Source organism: Chinchilla lanigera, unplaced genomic scaffold (genome assembly GCF_000276665.1).
Source record: "Chinchilla lanigera isolate Chin_1 unplaced genomic scaffold, ChiLan1.0 scaffold00015, whole genome shotgun sequence".
NCBI lineage: Eukaryota > Metazoa > Chordata > Mammalia > Rodentia > Chinchillidae > Chinchilla > Chinchilla lanigera.
In genome coordinates this window covers 3,826,050-3,843,018 of record NW_004955416.1, presented here as the reverse complement: position 1 = coordinate 3,843,018, position 16,969 = coordinate 3,826,050, and the positions used below count along the sequence as shown (strand labels likewise).

The following is a 16,969-nucleotide window of genomic DNA, read 5'->3' as shown; positions in this document are numbered from 1 at the left end:
AACGCCTTAAGATGCATTAAGCTCTTCTCTTATGAAACACAAAATTCTAAATCTCACCACAAGCCTTTTATTCTTGATTCACAATCAAATCCTTTTGGCAGTTAGTCTCATCTCAGCACTTAATGTCCTTCACTCCAATAAAACCAATCTTACATGGCTGTAAACGCCTTCCCTACTTCTCCATGTGTCTTAAGAAAAATCAAAGGATGAGCAGAGATGAGATTCAGTAGCTGAAACTATGCAGTCTATAAGTAAGCTTTGTTATATAATTTTTCTAACATTCAATCTTAACTTTTCCCCATTTCTGTTGATCTCTAATACAGAAAGGGCACTCAATAAACACCCATGGTGACTATGATAAGTGACAGTATGTAGTGCTTACTAGGCACCAGGCATTGTTTCATTGAATCATCATAACGACAAACATAAAAGTGGGGTTATTATTTAAGAACCTGACGGGGAGAGGTGAGATAGCTTATCCAAACCAACAAAGCAAGAATGTGAATGCAGGCAATTTGGCCTTAGGTTCCTAATTACTGCATCCAAATGACAAAACAACCTACTTTGAAACACCAGTACTCCAATGTATGTATCACAGGATTCCTAGCTGCAAGTAATTCCATCTACTCAACCTGATTTCAACAACAAAAAAGGCTTCTAAGCAGCTCAAGGTATCTCCTGTAAGACCAGAAAGTCAGGCTCACCAGCCTCATCACCACACACAATATCTAAGCACAGGGCAAGAGTGCTCCCTTCAGACACCACTACAACCCTACCAAGGATTCTATCCAGAGTGCCAAGAGTACCACCCTTGCAGCTCCCAATAACTGATCACCCCCACTATAGCCCTTGCCAAAAAGAGTGGATTCTTCAGCTGGGTGTTATGGTGCACGCCTGTAATCCCAGCACTCAGGAGGCTGAGTAGAAGCACTGCCACAAGTTCAAAGCTATCCTAGGCTACATAGTGAATTCAAGGCCAGCCTGGATACAGAGCAAAATCCTGTTTCAATACCCACCCCCCAAATGTGGATTCTTCAAACAAAGGCTATTTCTTCATTAAAATTCACCACTGGGGGCAGAGGGTATATGTAGCTCAATAATAGAGTGCTTGACTAGCATGTGCTGAGTTTTGGCACCAGCCAGAAAGCTGTCTTCCCTGATAGAAACACAGAGGCAACGCACCCCAATACCATGTGGGGAGGTGTGTGCTGCTCACACCCTGGAGTCTTCCACAACTTCCTGCTCCAGACCAGCCTTAACCCAAAGGAGGAAGAATATTGATAGTTCTAGCCAAATATTACAGTGCTCCATGTCAAATCTTTGCTACACTGAATCCTTATACTGAAGTCTAGGCCTGTAAGCCCCCAAGGTCAAGTAAACGTCCTGATGTTTTGTGCAACATGGATCTTGCCTTCATAAACCTATTTAGTATCTCAGTTATTTGAAAATTTATTTGCTCTTACCATGAATTTGTCCCCAGGGGTAGCCTGGCTCCTGGGCCCTCCTCCCTGGAGAGAGAGCTCCCCAGAGCTATTGTACTGCTGTGAGCACTGCCTCTCTCTACCCACACTGCCTTTCTCTACCCACAATGCCTCTCTCCACCCACACTGCCTTTCTCCACCCACACTGCCTCTCTCCACCCACACTGCCTTTCTCCACCCACACTGCCTCTCTCCACCCACACTGCCTCTCTCCACCCACACTGACCCATCTGCAAAGTACTTGCTCTGGTTTCTTCCAACCTCTTCCTTACTGGTTAAAGAGCAGAGAAGGAGATCTACAAGCCAGCCTACAGCTCCCACCACTCCTTCAAGGCTGCCTAATTTCCCTGAGGAAAATGGGGTCATGCCCAGCTTTGCCCAATACATGGGCAAAAAAACGCCAGCAAATTTGCTTTGACTAGCAACTCTTTTTCCACCAGGGAACACATACTGAATCTATTTTTGAGCATAGGCACAAAAGCAGGTGACACTGTGATGAAAGAAACAAACACCTTACTACCACAATAAAATCCTAAGCTCATCATGTCAAGGAACTGTGTCAGATGGAAAGGAAAAAAGAAAGATACATTTACCATGAGGCTAATTTATGGTCTCACTAAATCCAGCACACTGAAGGATTTCATTTAGTTTATCAAAAATTCTTTGACCAAAGCAATTCTATCAAATTCTATCAGCCCTTGAAAAAAACCAAAAATCAAAAAACCTGAACTTGTTATATCAACCAACAAAAGCCTCCCCTATCTATTGTATCAGACACTACCCACAAGTGTAAGAGCTGACACCAAGGAATTTGCCCTTCTAAAGAAAACAAAATTAGTATTTTAATGAATTTTTCATAAGCAAAAATAGTAAAATAGGTATAAAACTTTATGATTTCACATACATTATATACTTATAATACTGAGTATTATTAACTGGATAAGTTAATACTGAGTATTAATTGGATCTTACTAGTATATGCAGATTAGAAAATGCAGACCTAGACAAAATTATCAACACAGATCCAGAAGCACTGAACTTTCCTAAAGAATAGAACCTCAAACTCGGTGCTGCAACTCCAAGTCCTTTATACCAGCTCCTTGAAGCTCACCTTCCCGCCATGCCTAAGATCACCATCATCCTCCTCATTACGACAGCAGCAACGACATTGCAGACCATGAGGTAAAGGAAGGGTCTACACTGCATTGCTTATATTTTTCTGTACAGATTCATTTTCCTGTATATATTCTCTTACTGGTGCAATTTTACTCAGTTAAAATATTGCAAAGGCAAATAATCTCCTCCAAATTGGCTGGGAATTTCCAAAATGACTACATTAAGGCAGGGCTAGACCAGGGCATTGGCAATTACACAATGTGCCAGGGAGGAAACCAAAGAAGAACAACATGTGGTTTCAAACTAGAAAAGAAAAAGAAAAAAACACTGCAAAGCCTATGTTTTCAAAAACCTGGCTAAGCATGCTGGTGCTCACCTGTAATCCCAACACTCTGGGAGGCAGAAGCAGGAGTATTACAAGTTTGGGTAACTTGGCAACTTAGTGAAATCCTGTCTCCAAATGAAAAATTTTTAAAAGGATAGGGATATAGCTTAGAATGAGGGCCCTAGGTTTAATCCCAAGTTTGACAAACAATAATAATAACAACAACAACAACAATAATCCGAAGCACTCTCAAATGTACACAGAAAATCTTTCATTGACTGTTGGGACAGATTAGCACTGTTGTTTTAAGAGTTCTCAGTAGAATTGCCTTGACCTAAGAGTTCATGAAACCTTTCAGATTTCTGGATTTAGACAGCCCATAAATAAGTTTCAGGTTGAATTTTAAAGTACATTTTTCATCTGCTTTTCCATTAGACTCTGGGTTCTTTAAAGCAAGGGATCTTTTTATATCTTTTAAACCTTACATCACTGATATTTAGCACAATACATTGCACACAGTAGCTTTTCAAGTGATGATATAAAAGAAAAATGACCTACCTTCTCTCATGCTTTAACGTGCACACAGCTTAAAACAAATGCATATATCCACTTTAAGCGAAAATTTAAAAATATTGCAATTCACAGACACAGACAATAAAGGACTCTGCTACTGCTGAAGGAAAGGCTTTGCTTCTAAAAACAGTGCTGTCTAGTAATTAGTAACCTGAAGTTTCTGAAAAGTAGAGTGCATACAAGAAACTACTTTTAAGGTCCAAAAACTGCCCACACCAAATACAGGAAAAACAAAACAAAACAAAACAAAAAACAAAACACTAGTATACTCTGGCCTTTCTTTGAGAAAATGACTACAATATCAAAAAGTCCAGAGCAATTAACTATTTCTTTTTAAACATATCAATGAATAGTAGAATCAATGAAAACTTTTTCTCAGGGAAATGATGTTTGTGGCCAGACTATAAATTAGAATGGCTTAAAAGGTACACTGTAACCTGCTCCCTGTATAAGGAGTTACTTCATCCAAACCCAAATCCTAGAAGTGCTAATCTTACAGAGAGCCTACCTGCCTCAGCCACAATCAGTAAGGTTTGAAACAGCTCTGAAGATGGTGAGAAACAGTATGAGGCAGCCACACCCAGATCTTATACCCCAGGAATTCAGTCTGATAAAATGTAGCATCTCTACCTCTGCATTAGATAGCATGAGATTGTAAGACACAGAATAGCTGAAATTAATTGTGGGTTAAACAGGGCAGACACTTGTGCCTTGTCTAGTAAAATCTGTTTCTTCCTTCACAGCAATTCAGCTCCTTCTAGCTCACCACTACACTTTAGCCCTCACCCCTGATTTGAGAGTGCTGCATCAGCACTGCAGACAGCAAGACTGAAGAGGCACCCTGAAGAAGAAACAGGAGGGCTATCCCTTAAGGAAGACGCCCCGGAAACCATCTTGAAGACTTACTTCACAGTAGGCAGAACTCCTTCCTACGACTATAAAAACTGCAAGGAAATTTGCTCAGGGAAGTCATATTCCTGGTCAAACATTGAAGGTTCTCTCACAGTGGAAGAACAGGAAAACAGATACTGGGGCAAACTACAGTAGAGCACTTTATTTACTCAAGTGAACTCCACTATCAGAAATGAAGTGGCTATAATTATCGACAATGTAGCATGGCTAAAATTTAACTATTTCAAAACTGACTTGATTCCCTAATTTTCACTGAATAAACCCAAGCTATTTTAAGCACGTGGTATGTTATTCCTTTGAGAATCCTTTCCAATGATTACTACAATGAGTTTCATTTCACAAACGCCATGGGTGAATAACAGGATACAAGGTCAGGGACACCACAAATAAAATAATTTTCTATCTGAAAGTCAAAAGTTTTGCAGATGTTTTAAGTTCAATAAACAATCCCCTTAGTAAAACACTAACTTTACAAATAAAGTATTTGATTCTCAAACCACAAAGTTGTTGTACTCTTCAAAGATAATACTGAGAAAAATTTAAAAGCAATTAATTTTCTGAGATATGAACATTTCAACAGAGAGGAAGGTACGCACCTGGACCCACTTAATCCAAGATGATTGTGTGTAAATCTTCTCAGTCCCTCTTCATTTCAATTAAACCCAGGTTTGCACATGAAATAACTATACATTTAGATGACACTCCTACTAGGTGATCAGTTCATTCACTCAGTGATTCAATAAATATTTGTCAAGCACCTGTTTGCTGACACACTCCATGTCTATATCTCAAAAAAGGAGGATGCACTGAACTCAGGTTCCTTAAGAGTCTACCTTAAAACTGGGTTGGGGATATAGCTCAGAGGTAGAGCATTTTCCAATCAGCTGTAAGGCTCTGGGTTTGATCCCTAGCACACACATGAAAGAAAGGACAGAGGAGAGAGGGAGAGAGGGAGCGAGGGAGGGAGGAAAAAAGAGAGAGAGAGCGAGAGAGAGAGAAAGAGCGAAAGAAAGAAAGAAAGAAAAAAAGAAAGAAAGAAAGAAAGAAAGAAAGAAAGAAAGAAAGAAAGAAAGAAAGAAAGAAAAAGAAAAAGCAAGAAAGAAAATGATTGCTTTGGCTAAGCATAAACCACAGTAATAGTTACTCTCAGAACTGAAGTTGGCTCAGTCAGGAAAGTGAATAGCTATTGTGTTCAGTGAAAAGAGACTCTCCAGCTGTACTTCTATATATTTTTCCAAGAAGTGATGAGACAAAAAAAATCTTCTTATAATAAGTTCTTTCAAATGACTTATTAAAAGGGACCTCACTACAGAATGGTATGCTGATAATTTGGGTAGCAAAACTACATCGGCGTGAGTCAGAAGCATCATCGCTCTTGTAACCTTGGCCCTGAATTTGGCCTAAAACATTTTTAGTGGCATGTGAGAACTGATGATGCTGTACCACACGAAAATGGCAGCATTTAAAATTCATAGTAGCACAAAACCATTACTTTTCCCACTGGACCTCTTGAACTTTAATAATGTCTGACCTGGTTGGTCAATAAGTTCTAAAAGCAGACAGAGGAAAATTGCCAGTATTAGGTACTGCTGGAATGATTTTTCATTTAGAAATATGTTACAAGTTCTCTGAAAAATAGATAACCAATTTTGTAGACACTTAATTTTTTTGAGGGGGGGCAGCAAAGAGGGCAGGTATCACTGTCTAATGCAAAATAAAATCTAGCTAAAAACTAGACTTAGAATATTTTTATCTTTACACAGAAAGTCAAAATAAACACACACTCACATACAGATATACATGCATCAATCCAAATCAAGCAAAAGAAGTAGACAGGAAGAACACCATTTATTTTGTCCTAAGATAAACAGCAGCAAAGCCAATTTCATTACCTACTCAGATAAGATGATTACACCACACAACTACAATGAGTAGAAAACCACACATTTATACTGTTCAGCTTACACAACTGAAAAGATTTATGAAAGCACAATGTCAGACTCTACCTGGCTTAAGTCACTTGAAAGAAACAAAGCAACTTGTAGGTGCTTCTCAAAAATGAGTACTACAGTTCTGAGTGGCCTTCTGCATGCCCCCTTTGTTTTAATCAAATATCATTTTCACTTTTTGTTATCCCTGTACTTTGATATATTAATCATCTGTTTTATTTTTCACCCAAATACATGTATACTAACTAAAAAAATTTCTAATATTGCGATTTGTGGCCTGTTTCTTAGGGTGTTGCTAATAATCTACAATACATCATTTCTTTGAATCCTCTGAGATAATATATAGCCAGAGTAGGTCCAGGGCACATGCCCTCCTCTGAAAAGTCAGATCTAAAGTGAGTGATCACAGAGTGGGCTGTACAAAGGAGAGGCACTCTATCCTAGAGTCTATAAATAGTTTTATTTCAAACCGAGCATGGTGGCACACACCTGTAATCCCAGCACTCAGGAGGATGAGGCAGGAGAATCACTGCAAGTCCGAGGTCAGCCTGGCCATTATAGTGAGTTCAAGACCAGCCTGAACTACATAGCAAGACCTTATCTAAAAAAAAAAAAAAATTTCTTTCATAGCTCTACGAAAACACCGGCCTGCAGACTGGCAGGGAATTACCTTGGCACTACATCCCTCTTAAAAAGATTTCTCACAGCCCTCGTTGATCTTCATGACATCCCTGTGCAAAAACAGGAGCTCTTGCAATTCACAGGAATAAGCTAGAGTTCCAGGAGAGTAAGTCACTCGCTCAGGGCCACACTCGACACTGTGGCACTACTCTGCTATATAAAGAAGGATAAATTTGAGTTATGTGTCAAATAGAGAAAATGGGTGCAACTTGAGACCACGTTAAGTGAAATGAATCAAACACACAAGCTTAAGTATCATATGGTGTGTCTTACATGAGAAATCCAAAGTATAAATAAATTAAATAGCTAAATAAATGACAGATTACAGGAGACAGATCTTCTGCAAATGGGAAGGGTACCAAAGGATGGAGGGAGAGGAGGGGTAAGGGAAGGGGACATAGAAAGAATTAAGATGTGTTATGTACACAGACAGACTCCTCACAAGGAATGTAAACATTATGTATTGTAAGCAGGCACTAATAAAAGTAAACATTAAAAAACAACTCATGTTAGGAGCCAGACTCAGCACCTGGTCTGGATCCCAGCAGAGACGACGGGGCTCTGCCCAATGCTCACCTGAAGGATTATACTTCCTAGGCCATAGCTGATTATTCACGTTTAAAAAGCAATGTATTTCAGTTGAAGTATTTTTTTTCAAGTTGATAGAGCCTCGATTTTTCATGACTATACTTGTTTCATACTTTGTTGATTTGCACAGTTTTTTTTTATTTTTTGTCACTTCACTAGCAGTCATATCAAACTGTCACTTTAGATGATATAAACTAGATACATTTATATAGACAATTTTTAAATGCAAAGAAAAAAAGCAAATAAATATATCTAAACCTTTAACTTCAGGAGATTGCTTGCCTAGCATTTTAAAAATTTAATATTTATCTAAAGAAAAAACAACTGTTTTCAAAACAGTATGTTAAACAATAAAAACTTCTCTGAAGGGGAATGCTATTTTCCTTGTAGGAATGTTACAGACATCACAATATAGTACTGACATCTGTATTTTCCTTCTTGAAGTAAAATCCTTTTAAAAGCACAACTCAAGGACACTATGGAAATAAAAAAGATAATAAACAGACTAAGAGAAAATATTTGCAAATCATAGAGAGAAGTGACTTCTAGCTAGAATATATAAAGAACACTTACAACTCAATAATAAGACAACCTTTAATTAGGACAAAGTAGACAAAGAATGTGAATAAACATTTCTCCAAAGAAGATATAAGAGTCAATAAATACAAAAAAGAGTTCAATATCATTAGTCACAGATGAGCTGAAATTAAACCATTATAAGATATAACTTCACACCTACTAGGATAGTTATAATACAAGAAGACACATAATATATAATTGAGGATGTTGAGAAACTGATGCCTTCATGTATTACTGATGAGAATGTAAAATAGCACAGCCCCCCCAAAAGTAAAATAGTATAGGCACTTTGCAAAATTATTGACATTTCCTCAAAATGTGAAATAATATGATATAGAAATTCTATTCCAAAGTATCCACCCAAGAAACATAAAAAATGTGTCAACACAAAAGTTATTATACAGTACTTCATGGAAACATTATCCAGAATAACCAAAAAGTAGAAACAATAAAATATTTACAAATTGATGGGTAAGCAAAATGCAGTATATTCATTTGATGTCCAGCAATAAAAAAAATGCAACAACACAAATGAACTGCAAAAACATTACACTGTAAAAGAAGCTGACATATGATACCACTTATATGCAACATCCAGACAGGCAAAGTTAGAAATACAGATAGGAGACTTGTGGTTGATTAGGGATGAGGAAGCAGGGCTAGGAAAAGGGAGTACTGCTCATGGGTACTGGGATTTTTTAGATAGTGATAAAATTTTCGAGAACTGGATAATAGTGATAATATATTAAAAAATAAACAAATTGTACACTTTAAAAAGTGTTAAGTGGATCATATCTCCATAAGAAAAATTCTAATTGAAAAAGAATATTCACATCACATATAATAAATTTAACTTCAAATTAGAAGAGAGGGATGGAGAGAGGGAACAGGAGGGCAGGAGAAAAAAAGGAAAGGGAAGTGTGGAGGAAAGACAGGCAGACACATTCACACATAGAGCTCAGAGAAGCTGGTTATGACTCATGGGCCTACGTATCCTAGTAAAACCAGGCTCCAGGTGGAATGCAGCCACATGCACATCAGGTCACATGAAGCAAGGCATGTTATGGCACATACTACACCGGGAAACTTTTTGACAACGCATGTTCTTCAAACGAATATGGTTTATATTTCCCACAGCTTAAATACCATAAAGTTACATCTTCTTATTCTCCTGTGAACATCACTAATGTTCTTTGTGTTTTATTTCCCTGAGACACGAAATAAGATGACACTGAACGAACTCCTGGTCCTACCCACATTTAAGGATGCCACATCCACCCATCTGACTATCTAATAAGGTATCTGTAGCAGTAGAAACAACAGAGATGACATGAAGCTCCTTCCTGTTCATTTGCATTGGGTACCTCGCACAATTACACCTACTGTTCATAAATTTCCAGTGTCACTTTTAATTTTAACACAGTTTACAGAAACTTGAGACTCAGGGACCAAACAACACTTGCTTTCACCAGTATCAATGACAGCAATATTTAGAAATCTACTGCTTTAAACCCAACCGAAAAGTCTGGAACTTCTAACGTGTTTGAGTTAATCCCTAGACAGGTGGCAACCTTACTTAAGACTAAATTAACCACCTCCTAATTGTACAAAAAGAGCTCACTGGTAATTGACAGGAACATAGTTAACTATGATTATGCCCTTTGGGAATACAAAATCTACAAAATATCCTTAGAGGTTAAGGGAATCAAGACCCCTTTAAACAGAAAATATTTAAAATAACATTTAATCTAACAGAAAACATTTAAAATAAAATTTAGGTATACAGTATTAAGGGATAAAACAGACATCATAAATAGAAATACCCAAATCTGGGTTTACCCAGAAGCTTAACCTCAGTCCCATATAGTTTATTTTGTATGATTTTCATCCAGATAATGAAAAACAATTTAATACAAATGCCACAGTCATGGCGTTGAGTACATGAGATGCTTTGGCGCTTCAACTGCACGCCTCTTCATGGGGGCACCCAATCATCTGCTCATTCTCGGGAAGCGCACTTCCCCCAGGTGGACACAGAGGTCCATAAGATAAAATCCACATTTCATTTCCCTATTCACACCAATTTCAAAAGAAGTCAGCTTTATGGAACTGTATTAGTCAAACTTCCTATCACCTTTATAAGTAATAAAGTAAACTTGTACTCTTTCTACTGAAAAGAAGAAAAACAGCCTGAGGGTTTGGTTCAGTTGTAGAGTCCCGAGTTCAATCCCTAGCATTACAGAAAAACAAACACACACACACACACCAACAAGAAAAGAACAGAAATCACACTGAAGCTAGTATTTTTTTTCTCTCTTCTCTCTTGCTTCCTTTTTTTCTTTGCAGAACCAGAGACTGAACTCAGAGCCCTGAACTAGACCCAAGCCCTGAATTTTTTATTTTGAGACAGGGTGTTATGGTTTGGTTCTGCATGTCCCTCTAAAGCCTCATGCAGTCATGGGGCCGGCTTCTAGAGTTTATGATTAATTTATGGGCGTGTGCTACACCTGCTCCGGGGCAGGCAGTCTGCGTATAATGTAAGGGAAGGAAAGAGGCTGCTTGCCTCCACTCCTCCATTTTGTTCTTGCTGCTTTTGCTGTTTTCTATGCCATGAACTATTGTCCTGTGAAATGTGTCACCCTGCCTTGGAGTCAGCTGAGTATGGACTGAAACCTCCACAGATTGTGAGCTAAATAAACCTTTCCTTCCTTAATTTTGAATGTCGGATATTTTGTCCCAGCAATGAGAGAAAAGTAACCAAGACACAGGGTTTCACTGAGTTGCTAAGTTTCCCATGCTGGGATGGAACTTTAGCTGGGATCACAGACAGAAAACTAGTATTTCTAAAATAATGTGATTAGCTGGGTATGGTGGTGCATACCTATAATCCTTGCACTCTGGGAGGCTGAGGTAGGAAGACACAGTGTGAGTCCAGCCTGGCAACTTAGCAAGACCTTATTTCAAAATAAAAAATTTTAGAAGTGATAAGGGTATAATTAACTGCAACAGTCTGGATACAATTCACAGTACCATTCCAAATAAATAAATAATAAATACAAACAAACTTTGAAATATCATGTGCAAACAAGGTATAATTATGCAAATATATGGAATATACGATAGGTGAAAAATTACTATCCTATATACTTATATATAAAATATACATAGCACTGCACAACACATACATAATACGCTTTGAAAAAACTAGCATCAAGGTTATCTGCTGTGACCTTCTATCAGCAGAGAAAAGGAGGTGGATGGAATTCTGGAACAAGCGTAAGATAATACTCATGTCAAAAAAAAAATCCACCCCCTTGTCCCCATGTAAGCTAATGAAGCAAGTGATAAGCTAGGGTCAAATTCCCACTTCTACAATCAAAACTTATCACAGGAGTCCTTGAAAAGGGAGTGCATCTGTCATATCTTAATGACTTCAAGGCGTTCACTGAACTTCTAGGTGTACAGGAAAACTTAAAAGCACTTTACAACTCCTTATGGGTATAATTAGCCTGTTGCAATTGTTGGCAATTCTCATCCTGGGACTTTCAAAGGTCATTCCACTGTCTAAGATACCAAATTTGGAGTCACTCTCCCTTCTGGACAGATTAAGTACACCCTACAATTAGTATACAGCTGCACCTGTTGTGAAGCTTCTTTCTTCAGTGATGTAAATAGGGACAGTCAACAACATTAGAAATTCTTGAGGGATTATTAGGCCTTGGAAACCAGGCAATGAACAAATCTGATGCCTGCTGTTGAGGTGATGGATGGTGGGCATGCTGACCACACACAGATGCCACAATCTTTATACTTTATAGACGGAATCAGTAACAGAGTCACTGACTCTACTCTCGACCTTATAAACAGTTAACATGAAATTTTGCCATTTAACAGAACTGTTCTTTATGGTCGAGCCAAGTTTCTACAGAGAACACAAAAAATTCTAGAATGTTTTAAGTCAAATTAACTAAAATATAGCATTACTGATTTACCTAAACTTTCCTAAATTACAGTGAAGAAACAAATTCTACTGGTCACATATGGAGGCAAATCTTTCTATTTCATAAATCTGTACTTTTAAGCTACAAAATTCGCCTTCAATTTGTAAATCGCCAAGTATTATACACAGTTCACAGACAGGAAATGATAGTGATTTCACTGCTACAGTACAAAATAAAAATATAATTATGTGATATAGCTTTAAATGTAAAGGCATTTAGGAAAGAAACAAGTTTTTAAAATGAGATTCATAAAGATGAAGGTTTGTACAACCATCAATAATAAACCTGAAGTCAGTAATCGTAATTGTCAGTTTTAAACATAAACTTAGTTATTCCAACCTCTGCCTTCCCTCATTCCACTCTTTCTCTTAACAAAAGAGCAGACAGAACAGGCTCTACTCCCTCTTTCATTTTAAGCCATGTGAATCATTGATATTTTTCCACTGCATCAGAAAAAAGTAACTCTTTGGCAGCTGATATTTCCACCCACATAAGCAAAATGAGCTACTACAAAGCCTTCTTAAATTAAAGATACCATCCTTAGAAAACCTACTGGGCCTAACCTTTTATCACTACCACAGTCTATAACACAGTATCATATGTGCTCAAGAGCTTTCCCCTCATGTCTTTTTAAAACATAATGGGAATTTTATAAAATAGAAAAAAATAACATTTTTCAAGAGTTTTATTGCATTAGGCTAGTTTCTTCTGTATATTAAACTATATGTAGAAGTTATTTTAAAAGATCAATCCAAATAACAACATAAAAGCTAAATTGGTGACACCAATTCAAAATTGGCATTCCAATTCAAATAAATGTAGCACAATTTGATTAAATTCTTGCCATTCTTCTAAAAGTATTTTCATCTGATATTTATTTAAATATATATTTATATATAATGTCCTAGGTAAATTATGGAACTGCTATTTTTTTATGTTGGCTGTTGGGTCTATATAGTAATCAAATTTAGAAAACTATAAATTATATTTAAATTTATTATTTACAAGCAATTAATTATAAAAAACAGCAGCCAGGTGGCTTTCATTACATAAATTACTGTTAATGATAGAGACCTCATGCTGCTACTGTATTTAGCATTTGCATGTGTCAAGTGCACACAGTGGTGTGTAACTACCCTCTTTAGAATGGCACTCAGTATGGAACCCAAGGCGTACACCTAAGTTTCAGATCACACCCAGACTAACTGTTTAAATCCGAACTATTCTAAAGGTTTTAACATTTGCTGCAGAGAACTCATTTTGTAATAACATACAGCTAAAAAAGCTCTAAAACAAAATACATAATTACTGAGTGTGAAATAACAACTTCACTTAGCTACTTAGTTTTATCTCTACGATTTAAATATTACCCAAAAACATTTAATCAATTTCCTTCTAACAAAGGGATCTGTTGATGTCTCAGAAATACAGTTACTAAAACGACATTTAATGTATTTCTTTCTACCACAAAAACTGTGCTAGAGGAGAGAGAACTCTCTTGCCAGTGTTTTGTGTATTTTCTTTAGCTTTCTGTAGTGGTCATTCAACTCTATGACAGGTGTTAAGTCCCATCCAAAAAAGAAGGAGAAATGTGAACACTCTACTTCATTCTGAGTTAAAGCATATGAGTTTCGATGCTGTAATAGGGATAAATGAGTTCAAATTAAATATAATTCTTAAAAAAATATAAACATGCATTTAAAAAAGGGGGAAATAAAAATGGATGGATGAATTTCATCTTCTTTCAAACTCTAAAAGGACTACACAAACACTTTCACCCCCTTCACCTGTACGACAACAAAAAAAGGACAGTTTTATGAAGATTCTTCTTCAACCACAGGATAAAATTTCAGAGTTACTATTATCTTCCTCAGCAAATATATTTTTTTAAAATTTAATTGAAAATCTCAGGTTATGCAAACTTTCATTTTCCTTCCTCCCCTAAAAAGTCTCCCTTAATAACAACCATCAGAGAAGTAGGTAATGAAACAGATTAAGAAGAAATAAATGTGTCTTCAGCATGTTAGCAGTTATCTAGTTTGAAGAATGCACAAAATAGGCAGGCACAAAATAATGGTTAACAGTTGAGGAGTCTGTGTTTCCTAAGTACAAGTATAAAGTAACTGGGTGAACTTTCTCAGGTAACACACGAGAAATAATGCACTCACTCTTTGGGGCCAAACTAATCACCTTAGAGAACGGGTGGATTTTGCAAATTTGCCACCCATGATGTTGTCTTTTGTGCTCAAAACAGAACTCATCTTTAGGAATCACGTTATAGTGAATTTCCAAGTTATAAAAGAAAGCCAACGGCATGGTCACATTTCTTATCTTGCCAAAACACAAGATGCCTACCAACTGTAGAAACACAGACATACATAATAAAGAATTGTTCCTGTTACTGAGCTGTGATACACAGCACAATTATGTCTCTAGACTTTATGACCACCTTGTAGCATCATCCCCTTGTCAAACTTAATGATGTTTGTCTATCTCTAAATGCCATCCTCAAAGTGCCAGGGGTCGGCACTCCTCAAAACATGCTCTAAAAACACTCAAAAGAGAACACTCAGAAGTGTTTTGGCTATCATTAGAATGTGTGTCTGGTAGGAAATAATATTCATTTAGTACTTTAAAAAAATATAGTCATTATTTATAGTTGCAATACACGTGGGAGAAAAGAATGGTCCATTTATCTGAAGACACTGGAAGAATTAAATGGAAGACAAGAGATGCAGGGCTAACCATCTACAGGCGCTAGAACACACCACCAAACAAGACAATCAGCCTCTCCACTGCAGTGCTGGGAAGCATTCACCCTGTGTACTTACGCTTAAGAATTAACAGTGACTGAAATTCATAATCCTTATTATTACATAATAATTTTCAACACTATAACAAGATCACATGTATCTTTTTGTTTTGTTTTGGTTTGGTTTCTTTCCTCAGTACTGAGGACTGATCTCAGGGCCTCCACACTGAGTTACATCCCTAGTCTTTTATTTTTATTTTTATTATTTTGCGATGGGTTCTCAATAAGTCACTAAATTACCCAGACTAGGCTTGCAATTCTGTCTCAGCCTCTGAAAACACAGGTTTTATAGGCATGTGCTACAACACCCAGCTACGTCTTTCCAATCTAATCTGGAAACAACAGCTTTATCCTTACGGGTAGAAAACAACTGGGTCCTGCATATCCTAAGAGCCTGGATATTCTGGTGTACACTGCAAGTTAATGACTCTAATGCCATGGTTAGTTCGTGTTCATGATGAGCTGTCTATTTTTATGATGCTGGAGGGAGTACAGTAATGGACCTCTTAGTGTTCTACTGAACAAGAAGCAGGGACTTTACTCAAAAGGTTAGGAATCCTAGTCCAAGAGAGGGCAGAAACCAAAGGCCTATCATAGTTGAAATTAAACATCTTAACCTGAAGAGGAAGGGAAGAGCCTTCTGCCTGGGAAATCATAGCATGTGAGATATTATGGCACACTGAGAAAATCAGGGAAGAGCCTACAGGAAACAATGAGTACAATGCCCTGAGGATGCTCAGTTATGAATCTCATGAAGGAAAAGCTTACTGAGCTTTAGTAACAGGGGGCAAATCACTTCAGAGAAAACCGTCTTACAGAAATATTCATAGCAAAGATCACAGAGGTGCCCATTTGAAATTACCAGGGTTGGTCAAGTGATATACTAGTCTCCACTTAATGATGGACTTCACATGCCTAAGATTATGAAAAGAACATGGGGAAGAGAAATAGGCCAAATTTCAGGGCACAAGTCTACTTGATTCCAGGCAAGAAGTTACAGAAAAATCCTCCCCTTTGAGTATTAAATTAGCTCATCCTCAAGTCTAGGACACCCCTATATGGTGCACACTTTCAAGCCCACTGAAATCTCAGTTGCTGAAGTCATTCATATTTTCAAGGAACACTATTCTCCTACGTCCAAATGTTACCACTCCACAATGTAAATGCTAAAAGGACCTTTCGATCCTTCATCAAAAGTTTAGGTTTGCTCCCTAAATATAATGGAAAGGAATTACTTTCAATTATACGAAGCAAATCTATTTACTACCTCTCAAGAACAAAAATCAGTCACTAAATCAGAACCACTAAAATTGGATAAAAAGATAAAAATATAAACAATTGAAAACTTTATCTACAACCGTTAGTAGATCAGAATTCATTAGGACCAATTCCTTTCACCTAGTTTTACATCAAAGTTTTATAAACTTCTGAAAAGTAGATTTATACAGAAACCACAGATCCCAGAACTAGTGCTGCTGTTGTATATGGCACTTCAGTTAACATATCTGGCATGTGACTGTGGATTTTTATACTGTCACCAAAGCATTTAGTTAAAATACGAATTCCTACCAAACCAAACCATAAACAAATTTTTAACTGAAAAGTCTGTCTTCTTGTTTATAATCTGTTACCTGGGAAAAAAGCAGAAGGTCTCTCTAGCCATCTAATCACCATATCAATGACACATGCCACAAGAGAGAAGCACTAGTTTATTTGATTGATCATGGTAGATAAACTCCAAATAACAGAGAAATTAACAAATGCTTGACATTTGCTCAACATCCATTATTCTGACACTGCTTTCAGAATTTCAAAGCCTGGGAGTATGCTTAATCAACATTCATATTCCCTTGTGAGTTACAGGCACCATATTGCACCCCGCCTTCATACTGATGAAAACTGCATATTGGCCATTTCCAAAATGTTCTGGGACTCCACACAGGGCCCCTTTT

General features: G+C 37.2%; 1 protein-coding gene across 4 annotated transcripts in view; it reads right to left on the bottom strand.

The window, feature by feature from the left end:
* LOC102003651 (chromosome unknown open reading frame, human C15orf41) overlaps positions 1-16,969 on the bottom strand; it is a 208,361-nt gene that overhangs the window by 171,310 nt on the left and 20,082 nt on the right. The window lies entirely within an intron of this gene.